Here is a 15,343-nt window from a genome sequence, read left to right on the forward strand (position 1 = left end):
GTGAGTTTGAGGCCTGCCTGAGCTGGCTATATATCCAGTTCAAGACAAGCCTGGACTACAGAAGTAAAACAGACTGGGAAAGTGCCCCCCAAATAAAAACCTAACATTTCTGCAGAGCACCTTTGTCCCAGATGCTTTGGAGACCGAAGCAGGAGGATCACTTGGACCCAGGAACTTGAGGCTACCTGAGCAACACGCTAAACCCAGTGTTAAAAAGGAAGCATGGTGCTGTGTGCCTTTAACCTCAGCACTTGGGAAGCAAGGCAGGCAGGTGTCTGTGAGTTCAAAGGCTAGCTTAGTCTAGAGAGAGCTCCAGGTCACACAGGGCTCTGCAGACCTTGTCTTGGGGGGAGGGGGACCTAAGGATTAGCAAAGCAAACACGATTTTGGTCCATCTTGACTCTCTGCAATTCCCCTCTTCAGTGCTGAGCCCAGCAGCGTTGTGGTGTCTTCCCTGCCTTACTCTGGCCTGGGCCTTTGCTCCAGCTGCTTTCTCCATCCAGGAAGTTCTTCCAGCCCTGAGCTGTGCCCTTTCCCATCCCTAAAGCCTTCAGAAAAACTCTCCAGCCTTTCTTCAGTCCTCTCTCCCCACCTCATCCACAGCCAACTCACCTTCCTCCCACCTTGGCACATGCACATCTAAGGGCGCACAACACGTTCAAGGGCAAAGTGGGCATTCTCTTCTTCATGCCTGCCACCTGTTTCCTCTAGCAAGGGACAGCTCCAGACTACAGCTTCTCCTGTTCTAGAATTCTAGAACTGTCCCGACAGTTCTAGAGTACACCTGTCCACTCTCAGAGAGGCTAGCCTCATTTCTCCCAAGTATCTCTTGGATGCTGGTTGCTGTTAGATTAACTAGAGCACTCAGCAGGAGGCAGCCCCCTATCCTGCACAGTGGGAGTGGGTTTTATTATTTGATGTATCCGTTTCTCTGCCTTTAGGCTGTAAACTTAAGGGCTAGCTCCGTGATTGCCCTTGTCTGTGTGTGAACATCACGAGCAGCGTAATGTGATGCCTGACCCATATTTTGCTGATAACATAGTTACTTGTGCTACGGTCACCTTATAATACTGTTAGATTTTAGAGGTCAAAAATCATCTCCTGCCAGATATCGTTGATGGCATGTGTCCATAGTCCCAGCACTCAGGAGATAGAGGCGGGAGGATTTTGTGTTTGGGGCCAGCCAGGGCATTGTGGTGAGATAGAACAAAACAAGCAAGCAAGCAAACAAAAACCTACATTAACAACAAACCCTCCCAGCTCCCCGACCCTGCAGCAGCGCCCGGTGCTTAGGTACTCAGTAGCTAAGTTCACACTGGATGAAGGAAACAACAGGTGGGCCGGAGCCCTGACCTAATCCAGAGTTGGCACAAACAGCAGAGCCAGCCGGCTTCGCCTGACCCTGCTCTCCCAATCCCTTCCCACCCTGGAGCAGCCAGGGCCCAGCTGCAGAGGGAGGCCCTCACTCCCAATCTTCCTCTGACCCACCCAGAGAGAAGCTGACCCACTCAGAGAGGAACCTTGGCCGACTCCTCTGCCAGCTGGGGACAGAATGGGGGGTAGAGGGAAAAGGGGGGCAGAGGAGGACCACACGCTGCTCTTCCCTTCCACGGTAAAATGTGCACATAAGCAAGCACATACACGCAATGTCGAAAATAAGAGACAGAAGCAAGTTCCGTGGCTTAAACCTGCGGTCCTGTCATTTGTAGGACTGCCAGTTCCGGGCCAGCCTGGGCTACATAACAAGATCATGATTTTCGTTTTGTTTTACTTTGTTTTGTAAACAAGTCCAAATGAGCCCCTGATCATTGTATTTTATTTCATTTCATTTCGCTTCATTTTATTGTGCTGGGGTAGAATTCAGGGCCTGGAACATACCACGCAAGGGCTCTGCCACCAAGCTACACCACCAGCCCTCAGTAATTCTATTTTTGTTTGTTTATTTGCTGCTTTGAGACAGTTTCACTATGTTGCTTAGGTTATCCATGAACTCTAGGCTCAGGCTGGACTCTTGCCTAAGCCTACCATGGGTGTACATTTTTTTTAAAAGGTGACTTCTTTCCTGTCTGTATATTTCTACACAACATTCTACACAACATGCTAGGTTTTTAACTTTTTATAGTTGGACTTACATTGTGTGTGTGTGTGTGTGTGTGTGTGTGTGTGTGTGTGTGTACATGAGTGTGCATTGCTTCTATGGTTCATCACTGTATCCCACTGCTGGTTTTCCTTCCAGACTCATGAGCAGAACTATAACCTGCTCAACGTTTTCTTTAGTGCTCCCTCATGTGGAAATTGTGTGATTTAATGTCCAGTCTACCCCGACAGGCATTTCTAGTTTGCCACTGCTGCGGGATGCTCCTCCAGGTGCGCGCATACCTCCTCGGGTACATCCTCACGGAGGGAATTGCTTTGTGGTAGGGTACGCATATAACCAAACTGAAACAGGAAGTCAGAGCTTCTTTCCCACACTAGTGGTCTGGGGTCGGGTGAGACTGCCCAACTGCTGCCTGCCCTTTCTGACAACCTGAGTTCAATCCCTGAGACCCACACGGTAGAGGACACCAACACCCAAAAGTTTTCCACTGACCTCCACGTACACAAAGCAGAGCATGCGCACCCGCAAACACATGTGCAGCACAGGTACAGAATGAAGATGTAATTTAAAATTTTAAAGGAAAGGAGTGGCATGTCTATAATTTTCTTACAACAGTGCCATGAGAAATGACTCAAAACAGAGGTGGCAAGCATGCCAGACCACAGCCAACTCCGTGTACTTATGAATGTACATAGCTGCGTTCCTGGTTAAGTCCATAACCCACACATTCAGCAAAGCTTTCTGGACAATCTACTAAGCGCCACGCCCTGGGCCACGAATGTGCGGATAGTGACAAGTCAACCCAGACCAATCTGAGAAGGACAGTGATGTACCCATGTCCTCTGCCAGTCAGCCCCGCATCAGCTTACCCAGGGGGAGAGGAGGGCCGGATGGGTACGTGGGGAATTTTCTTGAAAAGAAGAAAGCTATTCCAGGCTCAGGAAGGAGAAAGCTCCCTCCTCGGAGACTGCAAGTATAGCAGGTACGGGACTGCAGAGGACCTGGTCTACACTCGTGTTGACAGAGAAGGGCACACCACCAGATCCATCCAAGCACGCCTTGTGCCTGTCTTGAGCAGACATGGGTGAGCACACATACGGACATGCATGCCGCTACACACACCGGAGAGTCTGTCAGACACGCTGCAGGAGCAGAAGCAACTAGCGTGAACATGCAGCTGCCAGTGAGAGATAAGCTCAGGATGGGGGAGGGAGGAGGGAGGGGAGGGGAGAGGGGGGAGGCGGGGGGAGCGCCTGCCTGGCCTGCCTGGCGAGCCACCTTATGCATCTGTCTGAGCTCCCCAGGGGCAGCCTCTGCAAAGTGCAGTGTTTCAGAACAGCCTGGGCACCTTGCCCCACCCTCAAGGGCTTGTTCTATTTACAGGAATGGAGTAGCAAATTCTCTCGGTCGGACTTGGGTTGTGGCTGATGCTGGCGAGCTAAACAGGATCGGGTATTCAATGGGTTCCGTTAGTTGTTGAAGAAAAGTTTAATGAAATTTGCTGTTGAGGTTCGGGGCCGGGAGTGTAATTCCGTGATAAAATGCCTGCCTAGCCTGCTTGAGGCCCTGGGTTCAGCTGATCCCTGGCTCTGTGAAAAACAAAATGAAATAAGAGAAAATAAGTGAGAAAAGGAACGGAGAGGAGTGAAAGGAATTTTAAAATGGAAGAATTTTGATCGGGCAAGAAGCCAGAGCAGAGAGGACACTATGCTCCAAAGTCAGCCTGCTGCGTCCTGGCCAAGAGTGGAAGGGTAGAGGTCGGGGTCATTGCAAGGTTGCCAGCCTGGTCATAAGTCAACTTTAGACGGCTGTGGTTTTTACGGTGGCTGAGGTCTGCTCCCCCATCCTGACTCTTTGCAAGGCCCCGAGCTGGCTAGTTCAGGATAAAGAATTGCCACTTAGAAAATAAGACTCAGCAAATCCCAGCCTCTCTCAGCAACTCTCTCCCTCCCCAGCCTCCCTCTCCAGCGCCTCCGGACAGAACTTGGACTGTGGTCCACTGAGGCTGGAGCAGTCTGGTTTTAAGGACTCCATAGCACCTGTGAAAAATACCCTCCCTCCGGGGGTTTGCCTAGCACCAGAGAGGGAAAAGGAGGAGCCCTCACTGGAAAGCAACTGAGGCCTGTCATAGGACCAGGATGCCCAAGGTACACAGCACTGTGCCCCATTCTCTGACCTGCACATCGCTGTGGCTTTCCATCTTGACACCCGGTCACTCGCAGGCGCAGCACCCACCTCTTCTGCACTCCTGAGTCTGGGGCGAGGCCACGGGTTTGAGACAAGAGTTCTAGATGTTCTGTAGAATGTGAAGGCTGTCACCAAGAAGTGACAAGACTGCTTTCTGTGAGAGAGGCTGTGAGGTCTCCCCAGAGAACAGTCTCAGCCTGCCAGGGACATTTGCCTGAGACATAAGAGCAATTCCTCAGGGGGCTGGAGAGATGATGGCTCAGCAGTTAAGAGCACTAACTGCTCTTCCAGAGGTCCTGAGTTCAGATCCCAGCAACCACAGCCATCTGTAATGATATCTGATGCCCTCTTCTGGTGTGTCTGAAGACAGCTACAGTGTACTCATATATAATAAATTAATTTAAAAAAAAAAAGCTATAAGGGCAATTACTCTATGAATCCCAACTGTAGCTCCCTCACTGGAGGGTACCTCTTCCTAGTTTCACAATCTTCTTCCACATTATCTCTTTCCCCTCCTCAAGCTGAGAAACTCCACTGTAGCTCCCCAATACTCCACTGGCCATCCTACGCCTCCTTTTCAATTGTCCTCTGAGAAGCCCGCTCCATGCAGGGCAGTCAGTAAGCTCATTTCTGTGCTTCCCATAGGGACACCATCACTCCACACCTCAGGGAATGTGCCGAGGTCTCCTATGCCCGCCACCCTGCTCATGAAGCATTTTCCTGCCCATCCTCTTCTCCCTGTGCTCTGCCCTTGGCCCAGCTTCCACCAATCCTCTGCGCTGTTTAAGATCAACTGCCATTTGCCTCGTGCCCACTGTGTGTAGGGGTTGCCAGATGGCAAAGACGGGTATTAGTTATGAAGTAGACAGAGCCTAAAAGGTAGGGCAAGAGAGCCATTTAAACAAAAATAATAATAAAATTTGCAAAGATCATTTCTTATTTCATTCACCCTCATCAGTGTTGTGGTTGTGGTTGTAGTTTTGGTTGTGGTTGTTGTTACAAGCTCTTGCTATGTAACTGTAGCTGGCCTGGTACTTGTTCTATATAGCCTAGCCTAGTAAGGAACTCGTGGCAATTCTCCAGCCTCAGCTTCCTGGGTGCTGGTATTGCAGGCATATGCCCCTGTGCTCTGGGACTGCTGTGCTAAGGACTGTGCCCAGAGCCTTGCTCGTAATTAAACTGAGCCACCAACCCTTCAATCCATTTTAATGCTGTTCTTCCTAAGCTGGCATGGACACTATTCCAAACATTGCCTCTCCAGCACTTACTCCTGGCTTAACAAAGTTGCCCATACAATCTATTGCTTTATATTTATCTGTTTGTTTGTTTGTTTGTCTTTCCAATTCAGGGTTTCTCTGTGTAGCTTTGACTGTCCTGAAATTCACTCTGTAGACCAGGCTAGCCTCAGACTCAGAGACTTCTCCCTCCCAAGTGCTGGGATGAAAGGCGTGCGCCACTACCACCAGGATGCTGGTCTGGGAATGAGACACGGTATAAAGAGAGTGCCTGCCTGTGGTGAGGGAGCACACCTTTAATATCAACACGCAGGAAGCTGAGATAGGCAGATCTCTGTGAGTTCGAGGCCAGCCTGGTCTACAGAGTGAGTTCCAGGATAGCCAGGGATACACAGAGAAACCCTGCCTTGACCAAACCAAACTAAACCAAACCAAAACCCCTCATTGAGAGTGCTTACTGCTCTCACAGACTGCCAGGGTTAGACTCTCAGCACCCGGGTCAGGTACCGCCAGCTTCAGGGTATGTGACTTCTCTGGTCCCACAGGCACGTGGACTCGTGACACAGACACATACGCTTATAAGTAATTAAAAACACGATCTATTTTAATGTATTTGATTTTTGAGTGGAGGTCTCACTATATAGCCTAGACTAGCCTGGAACTCTTGATTCTCCTGCCTCGGAGTACTAGAATTCCAGGCATGGGCCACCTCTGCAATAAATACTTGCATAATAAATGTGGTGGTAGGGTGCTGCAGACCCGGTCAGAGCATCTCTCTACCCAAGGCCCTCCAGCAAGCTTATCTAAATGAAATCAGACTGAGCAGAAACGTCAAGGGCAGCCTTGGAGAAGGGAGAGAGAGAGAGGGGGTACACAAGGGACCGCTCAAGGCTTTGCCTTGAACTAAATTCTCCCTTTTTGGTCTTTTAGTAGTTGCTTTAAAAAGTAGGTTCTGTTCACAGCACCGACCTTCTTGGGAGAAGCAGAGCCAGAATCATAACTCTTTTTTGGTTCTGAGGATGGAACCCAGGGCTTTGAACAGCTATGCACATACGTTATCATTGAACTAGACCCTCAACCCCAAACTGTAACTTTGGGTGTTCAGGCTCAACAAGACTACCTTCACTGTGTCAGACTTTGTAAGCCAGTTGTTGAGTGTATGAAGTCAGTTAATTTTATAAGCAAAAACTATGTGCCAGTCTTCAAAGATAAAACTACAAAAGGCAATTCAGAAGCCTTAATAACATTGCTTCCACTTTAGAAAACAATCGAAGTTATTGATCAGGTCAGGAGGAACAAGCCTAGGATAGTAGATAGAGCCTGGCACCATGTGGCTGTACCAGCTAGCTTCTGTGTTGATAAAGAAATCCAGTGCTACATCTACCTGGACGAGCACTGTCAGACCAGACAGTCCAGCATTGGGGCCAGGCTCAGTTAGCCTCTGAGTAACTGCCTACTGACAGCCACCATGTACAGGTGCCCTGCAACCCAGGACAGCAGGCATGAGTACCTGGCAGAAGACTGGTGGCCCCGAGGAACCACAACAAGCAAACATCACAGGTTTAAGAGTGAGACTGAGCCCAGGGATAAGACTAGAGAGCCCCCAGCTGGTGAGCCGCGAAGGCAGCTCCAGATTTGGATCATAGTGTAAGCCACTGAAGGGTTTAAGCAGGCCGAGGAGACCAAGTGGTGTGCTTTGAGAAGATCCCACTAGCTGAGATCGATCTGGCTTGGGGAGAGCAATCAGAGGTCAGGACTTTTGTGTCACAGGGGCTGGAGGGAAGGAGAGGTTGATTCATACAGGTGGATGATAAGCTATGACGACCATAGTCCCAGTGGACAGACGGGCAATGTCTAATGAGGAAGAGGGAAGTGCCAAAGACGACTGGAGGGCCCTTGGTTCTCCTGCAGTGGGAAGTTGGGTGAGCGTATCAGAGCTCCTCAAAGCCCCATTGTTGCTTCAGTGTCAAAGCAAGTGCAGAGGGTGGGGAGAGAGTACTTTTGATGAGGTTTTGCCAAAGGAATATTCTTTTGATAAAGAAATAGGGCAACCCACTTGCAACATTTTGTCCCAATCTCATAGTGAAAGGAAGGTTGCTCACAGCAACTTCACATGTAAAATTCAAATGAGTTGCTAACAGACCGTTGGAAAACAAAAGAATGGGGAACTGTTGAGCAAATTCTTTTAGGAAAAAGTGATGGGAGAATGGGTCAAAGAGGTGAGGCTGGGAGCAGAGTGCCCAGGCAGTGCTGAGCACAAGTGGCCCATTGGTTAGCACAGTATTGGTGGCCCAAGCTCTTCTCTACCAGCAGGAACTGCTCCTGGCACTTACTGCAAAGCACACTGAAGGCAAGGGAAGAGGAAAAAAAAAACAAAAAAAACCCTCGGGTGATTCTCCCTCTGCTCTGGGTTTTGGAGGCCTGGAGAGATTGGTGGGAAAGCCAAGAGGAGGAATCACCTCTTCTGAGGAATGAGATTAGGGCTGTCACTGAGAATCTCCCAAACGCAGAGGACAGTATCTGAGGCCATGAAACTAGTCTTGGGTGTTAGATGACGGAGGAAAGAAGCCAGAGAGAAGCCACGGATACCCAGCAAAGGAAGCCACTCAGCCTGACTGAGGCCAAAAGGGGCCATGCTGCATCTGGGTGGACAGAAGACAGGCACGAGTACCATGTAGCTGGGGATCCAGATAGGGTAGAGACAGAGGATGTAGGTCTGGACTCAGTGGAAGCAGAGGAGGCTGTAGGCATAGCTGGATGAAGACAGGATAAATAGATTCACAATCGCTAATGCTTTGGGGGCACTTGGCTAAGGTCAGCCACTCTTCAAAACACTTCAATGTTAAGGAGACAAAGAGCTGGACCATGTACTAGTTCTGTAGTCATTCTTAATGACTACACTGTGTGAAATACAGATGTGAATAAAGGTTTTAGCTCTATAAAGTATTTAGATCTCGGCTTACCCTCTATGTCCAGTGCCATATCAAAGCCGACCAAACAGCAACAGCAACAAAACCAGATGTTTTGGAGCCACCCCAAACCCATGTGATCTTAGCAGTTATTCAGACGGCTTAAATTTCCGCTTTCTTGTTCACTTGTAAATTTGAGCAGAATACTCACCCATCAGGATTGCTGAGGGTTAAAGAAAAAAGCCCCGTTGAATGCTCGTCCATGCCTCCAGTAGAGCCACTGCTTTTGGAGGCTGTCAAGAGAATGTCCATTCCAGTTCCGGGTTGCCTTGCTCTCTCCAAGGACTACCACAGGGTCTGCACCTTGTTTTTTTTATTCCACAGCCTCTGTGAAGGTACTTGGGGGGGGCGCGGGGGTCTCATTTTGACACACTCACTGTGATATCAGAACAGACAAGGTGTCTGCAGAGAGTGAAGGGCTGACCCAGGCAGGCTAGCAGCCGAATCTAACTCACCACAGACTCTTCACACTTCTTGGAATGGTCTTCTCCTCTCTCAGCAGCCTGGTGTGTGGGTACTGGACAGAGTGTGGGTACTGGACAGAGTGTGGGTACTGGACAGGGTGTGGGTACTGGACAGAGTGTGGGTACTGGACAGAGTATGGGTACTGGACAGGGTGTGGGTACTGGACAGGGTGTGGGTACTGGACAGAGTGTGGGTACTGGACAGAGTGTGGGTACTGGACAGAGTGTGGGTACTGGACAGGGTGTGCTTAGTACTCCTCTGCTCCTGGGGCAACAATGAAGGTACTTCTAGAGATAGCCACTTTAGGCTGCAAAAGGATCTCTGAGAAGGTCCAACGCAGGTAGCTAGTCCATGACCATGAATCATAATGTTGAAACCTTCAGGGGTTAAGACATCTCAAAAGTACCCCAAGTAGGAAAGCAGGAACTATAGGCAAATTAGAGCATGCCCACCCCATAAAGATGGCACTTACTACTTTCCATCAGCCATCACTGCAGGTAGAATGGGAGCCCACAGTAGCAAATATTTTGATTTTTAAAAAGAAGTTGGGGCTTCCTTTAAATCTTAAAAAAAAAAAAAAAAGTCAGTATTGACTTCTAATTTTAGTCTTTTCTGAATGTCCTGTGAAAACCAGCAAACTTGCTTGCTGGGTTGTTCCTGGAGACTAATTTAACTCTATGTGGTTTTGAGGAAGGGTATAGAGGTGAAGGGCTGTATCCAGGGGCAAAGCTGAGGGATGTGAATGGTCACATCTGTGGGGCCAGAACTGTGCGAGACCCACAGGAAATCTCAAAAGAGGATGTGAAAGCCATAGACCTGCCCTTCAGGTGTTCCTAAGACTCATCATGGAGACCCAGATAAAGCACCAGAAGGCCCAGAAGGCAGAAGCAAGCTGTGGAGACTTCCCAAAACTCTGAGCTTTAGAAGATCCTTCCAGAAAGTCAGGATGGACTCTGAGATAGCCATTCCAGAGGCAGGAATTCTAGAATGGACGGTGAATAAACTGAACAGAAGCCGAAGTAACACAGCACCAGTGTGTAACTTGAGAGTTCTGGAGCCTGGGGCGGCAGAAAGGTGAATTTGAGGATAGCCTCAACTATAAAGAAAGTTTGAAGCCTGCCTGGGCTGACTATCTAGTGAGACCTGTTCTCACCAAATGAACAGATGAGTAAGCACGGCCTGTGTGCAGAGAACATGTTTGCAGGTTCAAATCCATATGGAAAATGCATCAATATAGCATGGGGATTCCTTGATAGTAACACACCGTCACATGGCTAAATTCCGGAATGAGATGAAGCCAGCTGGGGGTGTGTGGGGAGATCCCGCAAACAAGGCCCTACATGCCCTTCGAGTTGGAAGGCACTAGTGCTGTGGGCTGGGGTAAATGAGATAACTCCAGGTAGCCGCTGAGGTCAAGAGACATGTAAGTTCCTTTCTAACTAGGAATAGGCGCTTACTGCTTTAATCATGGGTTTCCTCATCTGTGAATCACTCACAGTAACTGCATCCCAAGTGGGATTGTGGTAAGAATGAGAAACTAACTCACTTTTCTCCAGTTACATACGACCCACTCCCCCAGTACAGACCCCATTTAGTCTGGAACTCATTATATAAACCAGGCTGGCTTCGAGGAGATTCACCTGCCTTTGCCTACCAAGGCATAGGGTTAGAGGCTTATAGTTGCCACCATCCTGGTCTCCACGATTTTTATAGCCTGAGAAGATCTAATCTCAAAAGGAGTCGGGTAGGAGGAAGCACTTTTGGTCTCCACGTGGGCATCTTTTTCAGTAGCTGCTCCAGTAAACAAGGGTTGGGGGCTGGCAAGACTGGCTGCCTGGTGGAGAGAATAAAAGCGAGTCGCTTTTGCCATACCTTTCCCAGATATGGTGGGAAGTAGTAGGAGCTGTAAGGGTGCAGCATCGTTGAGGGCACTGTACCCCAGAAGGAACCATTTCCACCCCAATTCTTACCTGAGAGAGAAAAGGTGAGACCCAAAAGTTAAACTACCAGGAAATCGAGGGGGCAACCCGACCACCCCTGCAGGAAGGGATCTTATTGTTCGATCAGTCTGCATTTTGGATCTCTGGACTAGATTTTCTTTTCCTTAAATGATCTAGAGTGCCCCCAACGCCTTTGGGGCAGGACGTGGTGTGTCTTAGAAAACTTGAGTAGCCCCAATGGCTCACCAGCTTCGGGTCTTACTCTCAGCCGTCTCACAGTTCCCTGCCTATAATAAAGGGTGTCCTCATCTTTCCAGTTCCCGAAGGTCAGTCTTTAAAAAAAAGCAAAAAAAAAAAAAAAAAAAGCCGAATCCTCTGCAAAGTAAGCTCGCGTCGTGGACTCTCGTCAGAACACCCGCACCTTTCCCAATCCTACACCCGGGAGCAGACCCCGGCACCTGCCCCTCCCCAGCAGCCATTACACGATGTTCTCAGAAAGTTAGTTTTCAGTCTCCTCCTCCCTCTACCCACAACCCATCCGGGTGCCGGACTGGAAGCATCTTGAAAGTAGGAAGTCACTCTCCTACTGGCCTCTGCCTTGGGACATTCAGATCACTCCCTAAGGGATGGAGCGCAGAGGGGGGGGAGGGGGACGTGGACCGGTGCGGAACCCAAGCTGCCGCAGACCCGACAGCCCAGCCCGAACCTTGGGATGGGGGCGGGGGGAGGTTAGTACTTCGCCCTCTAGGGCAGGCTCCAGTCTAACCCAGCCCACCCGGCTCAGCTCCGACTCCCAAAGGCGTGCCCACCCAGCCAGGTGATCTCGAACCTTCTCCCTCACACACCCCAACAACAAACAACCCTCTGCGCTCTCCATCCGGAGAAAGGAGGTGGAGCCTGACCTCAGCCGGAGGCTGCTGCAGCTACGGGGGAGGGGGAGGGGGCTCACTGCTCCAGCCCATGGGGGGAGTCTCCTCCTGAGAGTGGCAAGGGTGGGCGGCCTTGGCGGGTTCCCAAGCGTCAGGACAGTCTTCTCCCAGCAGTGTCGACCCTCCACTGGCGAAGGGAGAATACAGAAGAGGTGGCTTTAGTGAGTGCGACTTGTGACTATCCCTCTCCGGCTGAAGCACCCTCGGGCCCCTCTCCGCCATTTATGACCCCCCCCACCTTCTAGCCCTGAGGGCTGAATGAACCTATGTGCCTAGTAAGCGGCGAAGAGAAGATGCTGCTTTGCTGCGCTCTAGGGAGCCGAGGTGTGCCCATCCCCCAGCCTTTTGACGGGTGGGGGTGCAGGCGGACCCCAGGGATGCCGACTAGGGCTGGAAGGAGCCTGAAATAGGTTTAAGCAGCAGTTGTTGGCACTGCAGGGAGGCAACTCGCGTGTGGGGTAGAGAATGCATTTTTAAGGGGAAGGACAGGGGACCTAACGAGGCGAAGTCTGTGTCAAAGGGAAGGAGAATACAGAAAGGGCTTTCGCTGGGAGGGGCAGCCTGCAAAGACTTCCCTGGCTAGCAATCTGGAGGGTAGCGCTGGACAGATGGGGGTTTGGGACATAGCATCATGGAATGCAATCCCCGAAGTCTAAGCGCTGGCGGCTTGTATGAAGACTGGTCCTACACAGACCCCTATATCACCCTGATCCCTCAGACCCATCCTGCGGCCCTTAGGGAAGAGAAATGATCCTCTTCTTTGATGGGTGCTCATCAACTGGCTCCCTGGTAGCAGGAGGGGGCCCAACCCTTTTGGCTTAGGTACAAAGAGAGCACTTCTGACTCTCCCATCCCTAGGGAAAGAGGCCACAGCAGGTAAAAACCAGACTTATACACTTGGCGTTGCCTTGGGGCAAATAATTTCCGGAGGTCCCTTTAAGGAGTGGGTGTTCTGATCCCTTTAAGAATGAGCAGGTCCCAGCAAAAGGACTATAAAAGTCTAACTTTATTTCCCCACCCCTGGGGGGGGGGCTTCCTTTGATGGGGGAGGGAGCAAGTATGGGCGATGAATTTAATCTATGGCAAGGAGTCCCTCCAAAAGAGAGTCATTACTTCATCTCTTCCAGTGGGGCTTAGGAGCCAGGCTGCTCAGTGTTCTGGGACCTGGAATCTGGACCGTCTGAGGTGAGGCAGGGGAGGGCTGCCTGCCCACACCCAGAAAGGAGACACCTGGGCACGACATCGAGGCAGGTGAGAGTGGTCGGTGCCAACTTCACAGAAACTGTGCTGCGGACTTGGGTGCCTCGCCCCGTGCCGGTGGCTGGATCGCAGGGCAGGCGGTCTGCTGGGACTGCTGCGGCAGCGGGGGGGTGGAGTGGGGGGGCGGGGGAGGGGGAGGGAGGTGCCTCTCGGCTGAACTGGGGATGACAGAGCAGCCAGTCTGTCCCTGCTGTCAGTCTGGTTGTACGTGGTGGGGGAAGGGTGTGCAGCATGTTCTCTCCGGGCCTGGATTTCTCGGCTCTCCTGCTCCGAGGGAGCTAACCCTTCCTTACTCATTGGTCTGGAGGTGCCTGGGTAGAGACAGCAAGCCGAGGGGGATAGTCGTGGAGACCTGATGAATCCATCCATTTCTAGATCAAATGACAAACCCTTTTTGGAGAGAGAGAGAGAGAGAGAGAGAGAGAGAGAGAGAGAGAGAGAGAGAGAGAGAGAGAGAAAGGTGACAGCCCCCAGGCAGTGGCACAGCTGTTCTGGTGGAGTGGGATGGGAGCTGCATGCACTAAGGAAGAAATCATGGGAGCAGGAGCCTTTTCCAGATGTGCTGATTAAGGTTTATTATAAAGATAAAGGTCGTGTGTGTGTGTGTGTGTGTGTGTGTGTGTGTGTGTGTTTTATCCGGGACTGTAATGGTCAAAGGCAGGGTAGAAACCCCCCGGATTGAGATTAACTAGTTCTACAACAGGAAAGGCTCTGGATTGGGCAGGAGGATTGTTCCAGATGCAGGGGTTTCTGAAAATGGAGTGAAGGAGGACAGGAGGCCAAAAACTCCCTTTGGGGTACATGCAGCCTGTCCAAAACCCTGGCCTCCTCTTGGCTGGCTGGTGGACCAGCGTTCAAAAGTAAAAGAGAAGGGGACCCAGGAGCTCAATGGGCTGGTAAAGGTGGAACATCAAGTGCCTTTAGAAAGCCTGCACTCTTCCCTCCAGACCCCACCCCCAGCCATAAGCCCACTGAGCCAGAGCCTCCTGGGGCAAATGAGCCAGCCACCCACAGGGAGAGCTCTGAGGACAGTTTCTTTGACTATTGAGCAGGCTGGGTAATCTAAGTAGCTCCTGGGTCCTCCACCATCAGGGTCTCTCTTGCCTTCCACCTGGGTCCCAAATAAACCAACTTTGCCTGGTACCGGGACCACAGGGGTTTTTTACTTGAAGGTGCCAGGGGGAAGCCCACTCCAGCAATCTTGCTCTGGCTTTGTCAGTTCCCAAGTTAAACTTGGGCTGCCGCTTGAGTTTCTTTCCCTGTGACCAGTTAAATTTTTTTCTTGATCCTCACATTCTCAAACTACCCCACCCCCATCACCAGAGAGTCTGCTCTCCTACCTTGTTCACTTAAGTGGCCAGAGGTACCCTCTACTCCTAATTTGTGGACCGGGGTCTACCATGAGACACGATAATGAACTTGGTTGAGGAGAGGGGCTAATTTTGTGAGATGGGAAGTACAGCTGGCCTGTATGTGTTGGGGAGCACTGAAGAGTACCTTTGCCTTGGGAGCCTCAGTGAAGGGAGAAGCCCTTCAGTGCCCTACTTTCCAAGGTTTGGGATTTTGCCTTCCCTAAGGATGGGAAATAGAAGGACAGAGGTACTAAGAGGCTTTGGCCCTTTGAGAAGTTGGCGCACGCCTTGGTAAACGGTGTCCTGTAGACTAGCTAGGCAGTCTGGGAGACCCCGGGGGCACTTCTGGAGGCAAATGAATTCATTCATTCACATTCTCTCTCTCTCTCTCTCTCTCTCTCTCTCTCTCTCTCTCTCTCTCGCCCAGCCACAGAGGCTGGCAGCCCTAGTTACCTTTAAAGCTACCGGGGTCAGTGCGTCAGTAGCATGGTCTAGGAAAGGTGGGGAACTGTATAGAACTGTATAGAGCGCAGGAGGAGCCCCTAAGCCACTCTCCGAGGCTCGGTTTTTCCTGCTTACTAACCAGGCTTCTTCAGCACTCTGGGCGCTTCTCTGCCCTAGGCGTTCCAGGGCCCAGCCCCTCCCCGGCTGCTCCCAGGCTCGGGTGACTTGACACTACCCTTTTTTTGCTCCTGCTCCTTTACCTCCCAAAGCGCCCCTCCCCCGCCTGAATTGGGAATGAGGCTTTGTTCAGGGGTGGACTCGGTATTTCTCAAGAACCTACTGTGTGCACATTACAGCTCCTTGAAGTGAAGTCCTGGACTGGCTCTGGCGCTACAAGGTGTCCAGGACCCAGCCCCTTCCCGCACCTCCCAGGGACTTCCCACCCCTTCGTATGACCTCAGCCT

Source organism: Mus pahari, chromosome 3 (genome assembly GCF_900095145.1).
Source record: "Mus pahari chromosome 3, PAHARI_EIJ_v1.1, whole genome shotgun sequence".
NCBI lineage: Eukaryota > Metazoa > Chordata > Mammalia > Rodentia > Muridae > Mus > Mus pahari.